Source organism: Pleurodeles waltl, chromosome 11, assembly GCF_031143425.1.
Source record: "Pleurodeles waltl isolate 20211129_DDA chromosome 11, aPleWal1.hap1.20221129, whole genome shotgun sequence".
Taxonomy (NCBI): Eukaryota; Metazoa; Chordata; class Amphibia; order Caudata; family Salamandridae; genus Pleurodeles; species Pleurodeles waltl.
In genome coordinates this window covers 161,485,144-161,500,440 of record NC_090450.1, presented here as the reverse complement: position 1 = coordinate 161,500,440, position 15,297 = coordinate 161,485,144, and positions in this window count along the sequence as shown.

Here is a 15,297-nt window from a genome sequence, read left to right as displayed (position 1 = left end):
CCCATCAGAAGATCGATATTTGGCGTGCTATCGCCAAGGACGTCCGGGCCCTGGGGGTCCACAACAGACGGGGCACCCACTGAGGACATCCGCCGCGGGAGCAGGAAGACCGCCGAGGCTCTGCTGGGGATGGCCTCCCAACCTAGGAGGGGTGCCAGTCGTACCTTGACCCCCCTGATGTCCCGGATCCTGGCGGTGGCCTACCCCGATTTAGATGGGCGCTTGAGGACATCACAGCAGACACAAGGGGGTGAGTACCAGCACATTCAGCTATATTTGCGCGCAGTGGAGGTGCCTGGGTGGGGGAGGAGGGCTGTGGGTATCCCTAGTCCAGGGCGATTTCTGTAGGCTAGGCCCCTCTGTGAGGTATGGTCCTGTGCCCCCGCCCCCCACCTCTGTAGGGTGCCTAGTAACGCTATTCATGGACCTGTGTATTCTGTGTGGGCAGTTGTCGCCCATAGGCTTGTAGGGCATGTCCCTGTGAATGAGTAGTATACCCCAAGTGCGCAGCGTAGTGCAGGGGGCTTCTGTGTCTGTCCTCTCCGCCAACGGTGTCCCCAATGCATGCACTCAACTTGTCTTTATTTCTCCACCCCCCCCCCCATTTTCTTTGTTTTTCTGTGAATGTGTGCATTAGCATCATCAGACGGAGGAGAAGTGGCATCGGCGCAAGAGGGAGCTGCATCTCACATGGCCCCGGAGGGCCATGCAACGGACTCCGACATGACCAGTGAGACGGAGGGCGAGGGGGGCTCAGTGACACCGACAAGTCCTTGGATGGGAGCTCCCTTGGGTGGCGGCAACATCCGTGCCCACCGATACTACAGGTACAGCCGCCACCCAGCGCACCAGCTCCGCCCTCACAGCAGCCCCTCAGCGTTTGCCCCGTGCCCGCTCACCCAGGAAGGTGGGCATCTCCTTCGCCCCAGGCACCTCAGGCCCTGCCCCAGTCCCCCCTGCTGCCCTCAGTGAGGAGGTCATTGACCTCCTGAGGACCATCATTGTTGGGCAGTCTACCCTTTTGAATGCCATCCAGGGTGTGGAGAGAGAGGTGCATCAAAGCAATGCATACCTGGAGGGCCTTCATTCGGGTCAGGCTGCCCATCAGCGATCGTTCAACGCTCTGGCCTCAGCACTGACGGCAGCGATTGTCCCTGTCTCCAGCCTCCCTCTTCTAACTCCCTCCACCCAGTCCCACTCCCCTGTTCCTCTGCCTATCCCATCCACACCTACAGACCAGCCTGCACACACCTCAACACCCAAGGGAAGCTCATCCAGACATAAGCACCACAGAACACACAAGCATTCACACAAGCAACATACAGATGCAGACATGCCAACAGCCACTACCTCCTCTGTGTCCCCCACCTCCTCGTCTCCCTCCTCCCTCCCTGTGACGTCTACACTCACACCTGCATGCACACCACCATCAGCCAGTATACCCATCACCAGCACACCCTCCAGACCAGTCCGCACACATGCAGTCACCACCCCCACTGCCATGTACACGTCCCCTGTGTCCTCTCCCAGTGTGTCTGTCACCCCGCTTCCAAACCACACAAACGCAGGCAGGCACCCAACCAACAGCCATCCACCTCACGTCAGCCTCCAGCCCAAGCACCTGCACCCAAAGACACCAGACTTGACTCTCCTACAACCACATCCTCTTCCTCCACTCCCATACCCACTCCAGCTACCCTTCCCATTGCTCCTAAAAAACTATTCCTCTCTAAAGTGGACCTCTTTTCCTCACCTGACCCACCCCCTCCATCTCGTAAGAGTTCCAAAAACACCTCAGCCACCACCAGCCCAGCAACTCCCAAGAACGTCGTGCCTGGTTTTTGGAGTCCGCCCTTTCCTTGGGCAGGAACATCGACCAGCAGCAAAGGCACAGCCAGCCCCCCCCCTGGGAAGAGGAGCAAAAAACTGAAGGGCAGGCGCGACAGGCCTGATACGCCTGCCCCCAAGGAGGGTAGCCTTGCACCGTCACCTGCCACATCGGGTAAGGGAGCCAAGGGCCACGGAGAGTCTGCCAAGGAGGGCAAGGGCAGCAAAGCGCAAAAGGCAGGGAGCAGCCGACCTGGCCATGAGGGCCCCACCAGCCCCATTCCGGGGGTATCAGAGGAGACCCAGGGCCCCAGGACTCCATCACAGGAGGGCCCCGCAACGGAAATGTCCGATGCTGACTGAGCGGGAAGTATTGGCCAGGTGTGGTTCACTCGAAACACAAGACAGGCACCGCTGAACAGGGCCCCGCCGTGAGGAGCACTGGGCCGTGAGGAGCACCGCTGAACAGGGCCCCGCCGTGAGAAGCACCGCTGAACAGGGCCCCGCCGTGAGGAGCACTGCTGAACAGGGCCCCGCCGTGAGAAGCACCGCTGAACAGGGCCCCGCCGTGCGGAGCACCGCTGAACAGGGCCCCGCCGTGAGAAGCACCGCTGAACAGGGCCCGCCGTGAGAAGCACCGCTGAAAAGGGCCCCACCGTGAGAAGCACCGCTGAACAGGGCCCCGCCGTGAGAAGCACCGCTGAATAGGGCCCCGCCAAGACAGGCACCGCTGAACAGGGCCCTCCTGTCAAGCACCGCTCCGCTGTGCCCTCATCTCAAGCACTGCTCCGCTGGGCCCTCCTGTCAAGCACCGCTCCGCTGGGTCCTCCTGTCAAGCACCGCTCCGCTGGGCCCTCCTGTCAAGCACCGCTCCGCTGGGCCCTCATCTCAAGCACCGCTCCGCTGGGCCCTCCTGTCAAGCACCGCTCCGCTGGGCCCTCATCTCAAGCACCGCTCCGCTGGGCCCTCCTGTCAAGCACTGCTCCGCTGGGCCCTCATCTCAAGCACCGCTCCGCTGGGCTCTCCTGTCAAGCACTGCTCCGCTGGGCCCTCATCTCAAGCACCGCTCCGCTGAGCCCTCCTGTCAAGCACCGCTCCGCTGGGCCCTCCTGTCAAGCACCGCTCCGCTGGGCCCTCATCTCAAGCACCGCTCCGCTGGGCCCTCCTGTCAAGCACCGCTCCGCTGGGCCCTCATCTCAAGCACCGCTCCGCTGGGCCCTCCTGTCAAGCACCGCTGGCCCATTGGCAGGCCCGGTTCTGTGCCGGGCAGGGCTTCACGAGGCACTCTGGCCACCATGCCTCCTCAATGACCAGTGGACTCTGTAATCCACCTGATGGACTGTGGCTTTGCACCCCCCAGAATGGCACAGTGGGCAATCCACCCACTGTAGAGACTTGAGAGACAGTGGCTTTGCACTCCCCAGGATGGCACAGTGGGCATGGAGGCCCTTCGTGGATCTGGCATCGTGGACTCATGTGGCTGAGGTGCCCCCCCTTCCCTTCCCCCTGAGGTGCCAGTATTTTATTTTTGTGATGCCCAAGCAGTGTTCTCTCCAATGGACTCGATCTCGTGTGTGGGCTTTGCCTATGTGTTGCTGCACATTGGCCCACGGACATTTGAACTTTGCAAAACTGTGCCGGACTTTTGCTACTTGTATATATATAGTTCTAGATGTGTAATAATTCTTTATATATTGCTAAGTTCGCTATACTTAATTATTGCTATAATATAGTTCTATTTTTACAATCATTGCCTTTTGTCTTTGCATTTTTGTTTTGGGGGTTTGGGGGTGTCACTCTGACTTTTTAATCTGCATTGGCGTGTAGGTATTTCGGTGGGGGTGAGGGTGGGGGTGGGTGTGTGGCATATGTGTGTGCCCGTAACCTTTCCTCCTCCCCCCTCCCCTGTGTCGTAGGTGCAGTACTCACCGTTGTCGTCTGCGGCGACGTTCGTGATCCTGGAAGAAGAACAGGAAGGCAATGGCTGGGAGGATGTGGAGTTCCGGTTCCATGCTGTCCCGATTCCGCGTGGAGTGTGTCGAGGTGAGCGTTTTCCATTGGAAATGTCTGTTTCCGCCGTGTTTTTATCGGCGGGGCTCCCGCCCCGGAAAAGGTGGCGGATTGGTGAGTCGTGATAGGGTGGGCGGTACATTGTCTGCCGCCTGGCTGTTGGCGGTGACCGCCGCGCTGTTTGTTTGTGCTGCTGTGGCGGTCGGAGTGTTAAAGCGGCGGCCTGTGTTGGCGGTTCCCTCCAGGGTCAGAATTCCATTTTTTGGACCGCCAGCCTGTTGGCGGGTTGGCCGCCGCTTTAACACCGACCGCCAGGGTCGGAATGACCCCCAATGTACCGCCCACAGTATCACAACCCGGCAATCCGCCACCTTTTCCGGGGCGGATTCACCGTGGATAAAAACACGGCGGAAACAGCTTTTGCAATGGGAAAACGCTCACCTTAACACACTCCACGAGGAAGGAGGACACGATGGAGCCGGAATTACAAATCCTACCTTCCCTTGTCTTCCTGCTCATATATGAACACCAGCAACGGCGGCGGCGAAGACAACGGTGAGTACTGCACCTACGACATAGGGGGGGGAGGCAAAAGTCAGGGGGACACACACGCAAAAACCCCACCCCCACCCACACCCTCGCACATTATAACACACACAGCTATGCATGTCAAAACATCACAGTAACAACCCACAACCCCCCCGGAAGAATGCAAAGACAAAAGGAAATCAGTCGAAAAATTGTAATGTATCAAATTACAGTTACCAAATATATACAGATATATATATATACACATTCAAAAGTCTATACATTACGAGAAGCAGTGCAGGTATGCACATATCAATGTCCGTGCACCACTGGTCCAAAAATGCATGGGCGAGGCCCACAATAGATACCTGTCCACAAACGGAGAGAACACTGCTGGGACATCAGATAGAAATACAACAGGCACCTCAGGGGGAAGGGAAGGGTGGGCACCTCAGCCGGATTACAGCAACACGCCAGAACCACGACGGGGCTCCATGCCCATTGATGTATCCTGGGGAGTGCAAAGCCACAGTCTCTCAAGTCTCTCCAGTGGTTGGTTTGCCCACTGAACAAACCTGGGGAGTGCAAAGCCACAGTCTCTCAAGTGGATAACAGTCTCCAACGGTTCTGGAGGGGGAATGGTGCCCACACTGCATTTAGCTCCCCGTGACGGTTCCTGTACCGTCACAGTCCCATCTGTACATGGGATAACGATGCTTGATGTGGCGGTGTTTCCTTGTTCAGCGGTGCTTTGCCATGGCGGTCTCTGATCTGTTCAGCGGTTCTCTGCCCTGTTCAGCAGTGCTGTGCCCTGTTAAGCGGTCTTCACCATGGCTGTGATTCCCTTGTTCAGTGGTGCTTCGCCATGGCGGTCTCTGACCTGTGCATTGGTGTGTGGCATGACGGTCCCTCATTTTCCAGCGGGGCTGTGGCAGCCATGGCCCTCCTGGGCACTGACTCCGGCGGTGGTCTCCTGACCAGTGATGATACTCGTGCCCTCCTGGGCACTGACTCCGACGGTGGTCTCCTGACCCGTGGCGATACTCGTGCCATCCTGGGCACTGACTCCGGTGGTGGTCTCCTGACCAGTGACGACGGTGCTGGCGGTGGCGTCCTGGCCGCTGGGGAGGATGGCGCCCTTCTCCACCGTGCTGCTCTCACCAGACTGTGCAGACTTCCTCTGGCCCTTCACCACCTTTGGAGGAGTCACAGCTGACTCTGCAATCCCCATGGGACCCTTGTGATCAGTTTTGCGGCCCGGAGTCTTCACCCTGTCCCGTCGGCCACTTTCCAACTTGAGATGCTTTACAGGGGGTGGACTGGCAGTGCTTTGGCTCCGTGTCACACTGCCTGCCCTGGTGGCCGGTGCACTCCACACACCTGTAACACGCACCACTGGTACTGGAGTCTTTTTGGCTGAGGTGCTACTACGGGACTTATGAATTGGAGGGGTGGGGATGGGGGCAAAGAGGTCAACGTTGCTGAGGGAGAGTTTATGATGAACACTGGGATAGGTAGCTGGAGGGGGTCTGGGAGTGGAGAAAGAGGAGGTGGTTGTAGGAGGTGTCACTTTAGGTGTTTTGGGTGCAGGTGCAGGTGCAGGTACTGGAGGCTGTCGTGAGGTGGATGGATGTTGGGTGTGTGGGTGCCCGTGTTTGTGTACTTTGGGAGGGGGCATCACAGACACACTGGGAGAGGACACAGGGGACGTGTAAATGGGAGTGGGAGTGGTGAGTGCAGGTAAGCGGGGTGTGGTGATGGGTGTTCTGGTGCGCGTCCTAGTGCCTGTAGATGTAGAGCATGCGGGTGAGAGTGTAGACGACACTGGGAGGGAGAAGGGAGACGATGAGGAGGGGGACACAGTGGAGGCAGTGGATGTTGCTGTGTCTGTATGTGTCTGATGCTTGTTTGAGTGCCTGTGGGATGTGTGGTGCCTATGTTTGCCTGAGCTGCTTTTGTGTGTTGAGGTGTGTGCATGCTTGTCTGTTGGTGTGCTTGGGATAGGCTTTGGTACAGGGGATTGGGTCTGAGTGGAGGAAGTTGGAGGGGGGAGGGTAGACACAGGGACAATGGCTGCCATCAGTGCTGAGGCCAAAGATTGCAGGGTTCGATGAAGGGCAGCCTCACCAGAATGAATGCCCTCCAGGAATGCATTACCGTGTTGCAACTCCCTTTCTACACCCTGGATGGCATTCACAATGGTAGACTGCCCAACAGTGAGTGACCTGAGGAGGTCAATGGCCTCCTCACTGAGGGCAGCAGGGGTGACAGGGGCAGGGGCTGAGGTGCCTGGGGCGAAGGTGATGCCCACCCTCCTGGGTGAGCGGGCACGGGGCGAATGCTGAGGGGCTGCTGGGAGGGCGGTGCTGGTAGGGGAGGTGGCGGCTGTACCTGTAGAAGTGTGAGGCACAGATGGTGCCGCCACCACAAGGGAGCTCCCATCGGCGGACAAGTCTGTGTCGCTGGTTGGTGATCCGGTGCCCGACGTGAAGCTCCCCTCGCCCTCCGTCCCACTGGTGCATTCTGAGTCCGTGGTGTGGCCCTCCATGGCCATGTGGGATGCAGCTCCCTCGTGCTCCGGTGCCATTGTACCTCCGCCTGATGATACTGATGCACAAAAGAACATGGAGAGCAGAAAAAGGGGGGGGGGACGGCAGAAGAAAGACAGGTTGAGTGCATGGCATACCGCTACCGTTGGCGGACAATACAGACACAGCAGCCCCCTGCACTACGCCGTGCTCCTGGCCTCTACAGATGCAATTCCTGGGATATGGCATACATCACTATGGTGGACATCTGCACACATGGATGCCACTCTGGTTACCCCAACCTTTCCTGGCTATCGACCCCAGTGAGGAATCCCAGGACCAGGGCAGAGGAACGCTACAATGAGGCCCATGGGCGGACTAGGAGGGTGATAGAACGCACCTTCGGCCTCCTCAAGGCCAGGTTCAGGTGCCTGCATATGACAGGTGGTTCCCTATTCTACTCACCAAGGAAGGTGTGCCAGATCATCATCGCCTGCTCGATGCCTCACAATCTTGCTTTGCGACGCCAGGTGCCTTTTCTGCAGGAGGATGGTCCAGATGGCGGTGTTGTGGCAGCTGTGGAGCCTGTGGACAGTGATGAGGAGGACGCTGAGGAAGAAGACATAGACAACAGGGAGTCAGTCATACGGCAATATTTCCAGTGACACACATGTGAGAACAGTTTTCTTTTTACCATTACATTCACTTTCACACTTCTACCTCTGACCTGTCTGTCATTTCATAGCAGTATTTGGTCACTGAGTTGTACCTTTCCATTACGGTTTCACAGGTGTGGTTAGCAACGTGTGTCATCTGCTTGCATCCTTCAAGGACTTGTGATGTGTGACATAGGTATGTTGGCTATAAAAATGGAAAGCATGTTAACACTGTCATTGATTATACATATTTACCAAATCACAGACTGACTCCAGATTGTTTTATGGTTCAAGGGTGTTTATTTCAGTGCTGAAAAATGGAGGGGGGTAGTGATATGGTGATGGGGACGATGGAAGAATGTCCATGGCAGAGTCCAGTCCATTAGTCACACAGGTGCACTGACCATATGGGCATTGGAAGTGGAGTTCGGGCAGTTCCAATCGGGATAGGGTAACAAAGTGAGACAGGGGGAGGACAATCAGGGTGGTCTCATTTCCTGGAGGGGGTCTTGCCATCTTGCTCTGTCCTGTTCCTGGATCTCAGGGACCGCTTGCGGGGTGGTTGTCCGTCTGCAGGGGGTGGGGTGCTGGTGTGATGGTCCTGTGGCGGAGCGTCCTGTCCACTAGCGCCGGCGGAGGTGGTGGGCAGTTCATTGTCCATGCTAGTGTCAGGGGCCCCTTGGAGTGCCACGGTGTCCCTCATGGTCTTTCGTATGTCCTTCAGCACCCCTACGATGGTGCCCAGGGTGGAGCTGATGGTTCTGAGCTCCTCCCTGAACCCCAAATACAGTTCGCCCTGCAGGCGCTGGGTCTCCTGAAACTTGGCCAGTACCGTTGCCATTGTCTCCTGGGAGTGTCGGTATGCTCCCATGATGGAGGAGAGGGCCTTGAGAAGGGTGGGTTCCCTTGGCCTGTCCGCCCCCTGTTGCACATCAGCCCTCCCAGTTCCCCTGTGTTCCTGTGCCTCCGTCCCCTGGACCGGGTGCCCACTAGCACTGCCCCCAGGTCCCTGTTGTTGTTGGGGTGGTGGGTTATCCTGGGTTCCCTGTAGTGGTGGACACACCGCTGATTGACATGTCCTGGGTACGGAGGTATGGGCCTGCTGGGTTGGTGCTGTGCTGGTGTTACCAGAGGGTGGAAGGTCAGTGTTGGGCTGTGCCTGTGCAAGGGGAACCGACTGTCCCGAGGCCCCCGATGGTCCGGGCTGGTCATCAGGATCCAGTAGGACAGAGCTGCTGTCGTCACTGTGGGCCACTTCTGTGGGTGGAGTGGAGTTGCCTGGACCCTCCGGTGTGGTGACATTCCGTAGTGGTCCTGCAGGGATATAAGAGCATGATTAGTGCATGTGTATGAGTAATGGTGTGCAATGGGTGGGTATTTGTGTACCCCAGTGCAAGCATTCCTGTGTGTGGGTTTGTGTGATGATGGTTAGGGGTTGTTATGGGTATGTGCAGTGAGCATGCTTTGGTGAGGGCTGACCATGCTTTGTTTTTCCATGCGGGGCTTGGTGTTGGGATGGGTGGTTTGTGTTATGAGTACATTAGTGAGGAGTTGGAGTGATAGGGGAGGGGGTGAGGGTGGGTGTGTGTGATGGCATGCAGGTAGGGCGGGGGTATAATAGTTGAGATTTAACTTACCAGTGTCCATTCCTCCACCGACTCCTCCGAAACCCTCTGGATGCATGATGGTCAAGACTTGCTCCTCCCATATTGTTAGTTGTGGGGTAGGAGGTGGGGGTCCGCCACCAGTCCGCTGTACGGCGATGTTGTGCCTGGATACCCTGAACGCACCTTCCCCCGTAGGTCGTTCCACCTCTTCCTGATGTCCTCCCGATTTCTTGGATGCTGTCCCACTGCGTTGACCCTGTCCACGATTCTTTGCCATAGCTCCATCTTCCTGGCTATGGATGTGTGCTGCACCTGTGAGCCAAATAGCTGTGGCTCTACCTGTAGGATTTCCTCCACCATGACCCTGAGCTCCTCCTCGGAAAACCTGGGGTGTCTTTGGCGTGACATGAGGAGGTGTGGGTGATGTGTGGGGGGGTGTAAGTGTTGATGTGTGTGGTGATGTGTAGTGGTGTGTGGTGTATTGTGCGTGTAATGTTGTGTGGGTGATGGTGTGGTGTGCCTCTGTGTGGTGGGGTTGTCTATTGCTGTGCTCTCTCTGTCGCCTTCGTCTCAAATTTTTGGTCGTAGGGGTTTGTGGGTGATGTGGGTGTGTGTTTTATATTGTGTTGGGTGTGTGGGAGTGGTGTGTGTATGTGTCTCAGGTGTGTGTATTTTGAATTGTCCAATTTGGCGGTGTTTTGGAGATGTGTGTGTATTTTGAGCGCGGCGGTGTGTACCGCCAATCGAATACCGCGGTTGAAAGACCGCCGCGTGGATTCGTGTGTCGTGATAGCATGGGCGTGTTTCTGTTGGCGTGACAGTGGAGGATTTGTTTTCGCCAGTTTATCACTGACCTTTGGTGTGGCGGTCTTGTGTGGGTGTCTGAATTTCAGCGGATTCCGAGATGTGGGTCATAATAGCTGTGGTGGAATTCCACGGCCGCAGCGGTGTTTTGGCGGTCTTCTCCACGGCGGTAAGCGCCTTTTACCGCCAATGTTGTAATGAGGGCCATAGTGTTTTAGGCATCTATTTTTCTAGCTATAACCAAATGTGTATGTATACAGTATATATATATATATATATATATATATATATATATATATATATATATATATATATATATATATGTTTTTTTTGGGGGGGGGGAGTTGGAAAAACACCTTAAACATATGTAAAATGTGTAATATAAATATGTCCATATATATATATATATATTATTTTTTTTGCCCATTAGGTACTTCAGTCTTTATTCTAGGCCTCTACTTGGCAGGGTTTGAAACGCATCAACACCTGCTTTGGAGGAGTACCCTAAACAAGAAATATGTGCAGTCATACTTGAGACTCACATGGGAAAACAGTGGACAGGATTCTCCTTGCTGTGTGTTTTCCTTGTGAACGACCTATGTGGACTGATTTTGAAATAAGGTTTACAGCCACATTACATTGACTGATTTGGAAAACTGGAGTAAGCCTGCATTTGACACAATTTACTGTTTGAGCCAGAAGTCTGGCATATCTACTGTTTTGTTCTATGGTATTTTAGGTGTATTACGTGGTTTTGAATGTTAATACAATTACTTAAAATTTCAGGTGCTAATACACTGAGGAACTAATTTTGCTATTGTGTTTAACAAAATTAATTATTTTGCCGAACGTAATTTGTAAGAATACCAGTGACTATAGGTGGGCGAAAATAATTTTGCCAGGGCTTTAATTGCGTGCCCCCGAAGCACACCCCTGATTCTGGTGTTTCTGGATCTCGGGTTTAATCGCATTGCTGATCTGATAGCTTTAAGACCCTTACTTTTCTGGATAAGGATTTTGACTACCCCTGAACTTGTCATAGTTGTAGTTTCCATTACTTGGTTTAGAGATGTGTCAAATTGGTTCTGCATTTTGGGGTTGGGAAGTTATTGGGAGAACCCACAAACTTTGTCAAAAAATCAAAGTCCATTCTGAAAGCAGCTTATTTGTCACATGTAAGAAATAATCTTATCTGTTGCAAATCTTATGGTCAGTTGACCAATTTATATATTGATTTTAAGTGGTATCCTCAGTATGAACCCTATTAGATTTTATACCTGATTTGCTCAGGAAGGGTTTGTATGCTTGTTTTTGTTTTGGGTGCTTACCGCTGCTGTCTCTAACAGGCAGTTGGGGATCACTTTCAACTTCTGTTTTATGTCCTGCCTGTTGTGATAGTATTGTCCTGCATACTCCATTCACTGGTCAAAATGGATTTGTACAACTTGTCAAAATTTGTCTTTAAAACATTATCGTACTGCTTTAAGGATTTTGAAAAGTGATACTTCTAATTTCTCAATCCTTGCGGTTAGCAAGTTCCTTGTGGGCGCCTGGCATATACGAACTCGTTTTCTTAAATAATTTTAAAATATCTGTATATAAGTATGTTAAATGTATGAAGTGGGAGGTTTTTTAATACTAAATTTTATTGCAATAGTTGTATGTTTTTTAATTTTGTCTATGTTTTAAATTTTCTATGAATTTAAATTGTTTTATGGATGCTTTGATGGTTATGTTGACCGAATAAAGCTTGTTTGATGATGATAACCAGTAACTGATTTATGTGAGGTAACAATCTGGACAGTATGTTCCCTACTATATATCATACTTTTCGTATATGATGATTATTTGTCTAGGTATAGTGGGGTCACAATGGCACACCCTTGATGCTGACTTAAAAAGAATGAGCAGATTATTCTCATTGTATCACTCTGTAGAGATGCTCTTGTCTCAACCTTGCCACACTGTTGCCATTGCCTGTTGTTGATGAAAAAGACAGTGGGTTTGATCTAGATCTCAGATGGTGTGATCCATTTAAAATCTTTCTGGTCTTGAACATCTCTGATAAAGGCGGAGGCCTTCCTAACTGGATTCATACCTCCCACACCAGATTACAATGCATTAAGTGTCCCATAACAGAAGCCCCTCTCCCTGAGACCACAACTGCCCAAAATCATGGACTGCACCAAACCCATACTAGATATCTGTCCAGATAGTGACTCTTAACTTATCAGAGACATAGAAGGCTGTAGTTAGAGTGACCAGTTTGTCTACTTTGATAGAGGTTACATTACACAAACAGGAGGCTTCCACTTCACTCTCTGCTGCTTTCAAATGACTTATGATGCTTTCAAAATCTATTGTTTCCGTCTAATTAAGAGCCATCTACAAACAATAAATAATCATGTTCTTCTGAAGGAATCGAGATTATTGTGCCTTCTTGGTTTGGTATACAATTCTGTAACATCTAGGCAATAATGATCGACCCTATTACCTTTTTCACCAATAATAGGCAATGACAGCAGTCTGCCTGGGTTGAGGCAGTAGCACCACTACACAGTGATGATAGATTTGATGTTCTAGATTACAATTACCAAATATTTGCTAGAAATGACCCTGTTATCCCTGGAGCCTATTATGTATGGCGGTACAAAAGTGTATTTCAAGCTTTGTGAAAATTGTGAGCTGCCATCTAGCTTTAGTATTTCCTAATGTGCATCATGTAGATAAGTTAGATAATCAGGGGGATTGGATTTCCTGAGAGAGCCAAGCGTAGTTCTTCATAAATAGTAGGTGTCATTTTTGGAGCTGTATTTCCCTCTGTATGAGTAGACTCACATGATTTGAAGAATAGAAAGTTGTCCACTTTAGTGGTTAACCTTGCAACCAATATTGAGCTGATTGCTTTAGAACAATGGTTTTACAGAATAGGCTTGCTTTAGATATTTCCTTCACAAAGGAAGGCATATTTTAAGATGCTATGCACCTGGCAATGCTGTATTTATGTAACAGATAAGACTATGGAGATCAGCAAGCATGAGAAGACTATTCCTATTCTATCTAGACTTGAAGGAACTTGAAGAGACAGGTGCAAGGGAGGCTATTGAAAAGGGATTTTCTTCTGTATGCAAAAGGCCTAGTGGATTTGGCAGAAGACTTCTAGGCTCTATGTTTAAACCTATTTTGATTTTGTGAGATTTGTTTGTTCTTGATGATAAAGGGATTCAAACAGATGAAAAAGAAAAATAGTTCAGCATAAAAAATAGAGAGAAATTGGCTGAAGGTAAAGGATTGGAAGGAAAGAAAGAGAGAAGAAACAGAATTGCAAGAAAGGCAGTGCTGTGTCTATGATCAGTTAAAGGAGCTAAGGGAATCAAGACGTAAGCAACAGCAATCAGTAAACTGTTGAATGGTGGATGTTTGCGTGATTGTTCTGTGAGCTATCGGATTGGAGAGTTTGTGGGTCAGTTTCACTGTTTTTCTTTTCCACTTTACAGCATACTCCTTTCTAAAACATATAACTAATTCTTTCTTCAAATGCAGATGATTTTTTACATTCAGATCGGCAATAATGAATATATTTCTCATAATGGTTGCCTGTAATTAGAACATAAGAATTATAAGCTAACATTAGTAATGATTGGTCACAGAATAAATTATTCCATTTTCATGAAATGTATTTTAGCCTACTATTCATACTCTTTCTCTCATTCTAGGCATTCCGGGCTACAGTGATTTTGTTAGTCAGAAATGTTGATATTAAACTTTATGGGATGGTCGCTGTTTGCAATTATATTTATTTCAATCAGCTTTCTGCACCTGGGAAGTGAAGGAGGTTGAGGCAAAGAAGGCTGCCTTTTGTTTGATATTTCTGAAGAATCGTGGGACTGGAACTGGTTACTGGCTTAACCTTGGAAAGGAGACTGACTCTGAGCTAACACATTGAATGTATGGTTTCATATACACTTACTCTATTAGAATATTTGCAATGTAGCTTTTAGTGGTGAATTCATGTTGTAGTTGTGTGGCTCAGGTTTTGGTTAGTCAGACTTGCCCATGTCCACCTTTGCAGTCAAATGTCTCTTTCCCTCTCTCGAAACCCAATGCTCCTTGGATTTCGGCTCATGGGTTTACTTTCTAGAGCAAGTATTTTCCACCTTTTCTTGAATGGAGGAACATTGAATTTTTTCTATTAGCAATAATATGTTTCTGGCACTTGTTGCTTCTAAACCCCTACTTTCCCCAAGTCTTAGCTTAGTGTTAGGGGGTTTTCCTTATTGGAATGAAATGTATCTAACTTTGAATATGTGTTTAACTAACTTGTTCTTGCATTCACCATTTTGCTCTGCCTGGATTATATTCATGCATGCTGAATTCAGGTGATTATCAATTTATGATTAATCTGATTCAATTTTGATATTAACTTTACTAATTTGTTAATAAACCTTCATGGCTTCCAAACTTACTCCTTTATCGCGTCACTGTGGAGCAAAATCTGTTTCCCTGTCTCTGAGATGATTCTGAATTTATGATTTGAGCCTCACTTCGACCTAAAGGTCCGTCATAGTGGATATAGTTGAGTTTCAAGTTTTCAATGGTGTTTGCGTGGTACAAACACTATCCTCATCTCTCACACTATCACCCTTCAAGAGCAACCATATGCCCACAGCTGGCACTCAATGCTTCTTGTTTCTATTTTGGAATTAAAGAAGCAGATTTAAGAGCCCCAGTGCCTCCTTGCACCACATTAGCATCATTTGTTTAATGCTGATGTGGCCCAACAAGGCCAAAATCGCTGTGCCAAATTTGCAAAATGGTGCAATGCATGTATTGTACCACTTTACACCCCTTTGCACTACATTATGCCTGCGCCAGGCTTAATGTATGCAAAGAGGGCATTCACCCGCTAGGGGGGGCAAAAAAGTGGTGCAAAGAAATCTAAGAGATTTCTTTGTATCATTTGTTTCCGGCACTTTTGACGCCTGCTCAGAGCAGGCGTTAAAAGGAGGCATACCATTATTTACAATGGGCCTCAATGGTGCTTTGCAGGATTAGGGTAAAAATATATGACGCTAATCCTGCAAAGCTCCGAACTAGCATAAAAAATTCTGATGCTAGTTCCTTAACTACTGCTATGGTGCAATGTATATTAGATATGACAAACACATGGTGGGGTTATGGGGGTGCTAAGGGTCACAAGAAAATTGGCGCTGCACTGGGTGCAGCACCACTTTTCATAAATCTGGCCCTAGGCAAGGATTGCTGTTATTATCTGAGGGGTATAGTCCTACCATTCACCCACCTCAACCAGTTTTCTTACATTGATGTTCAGTGGTG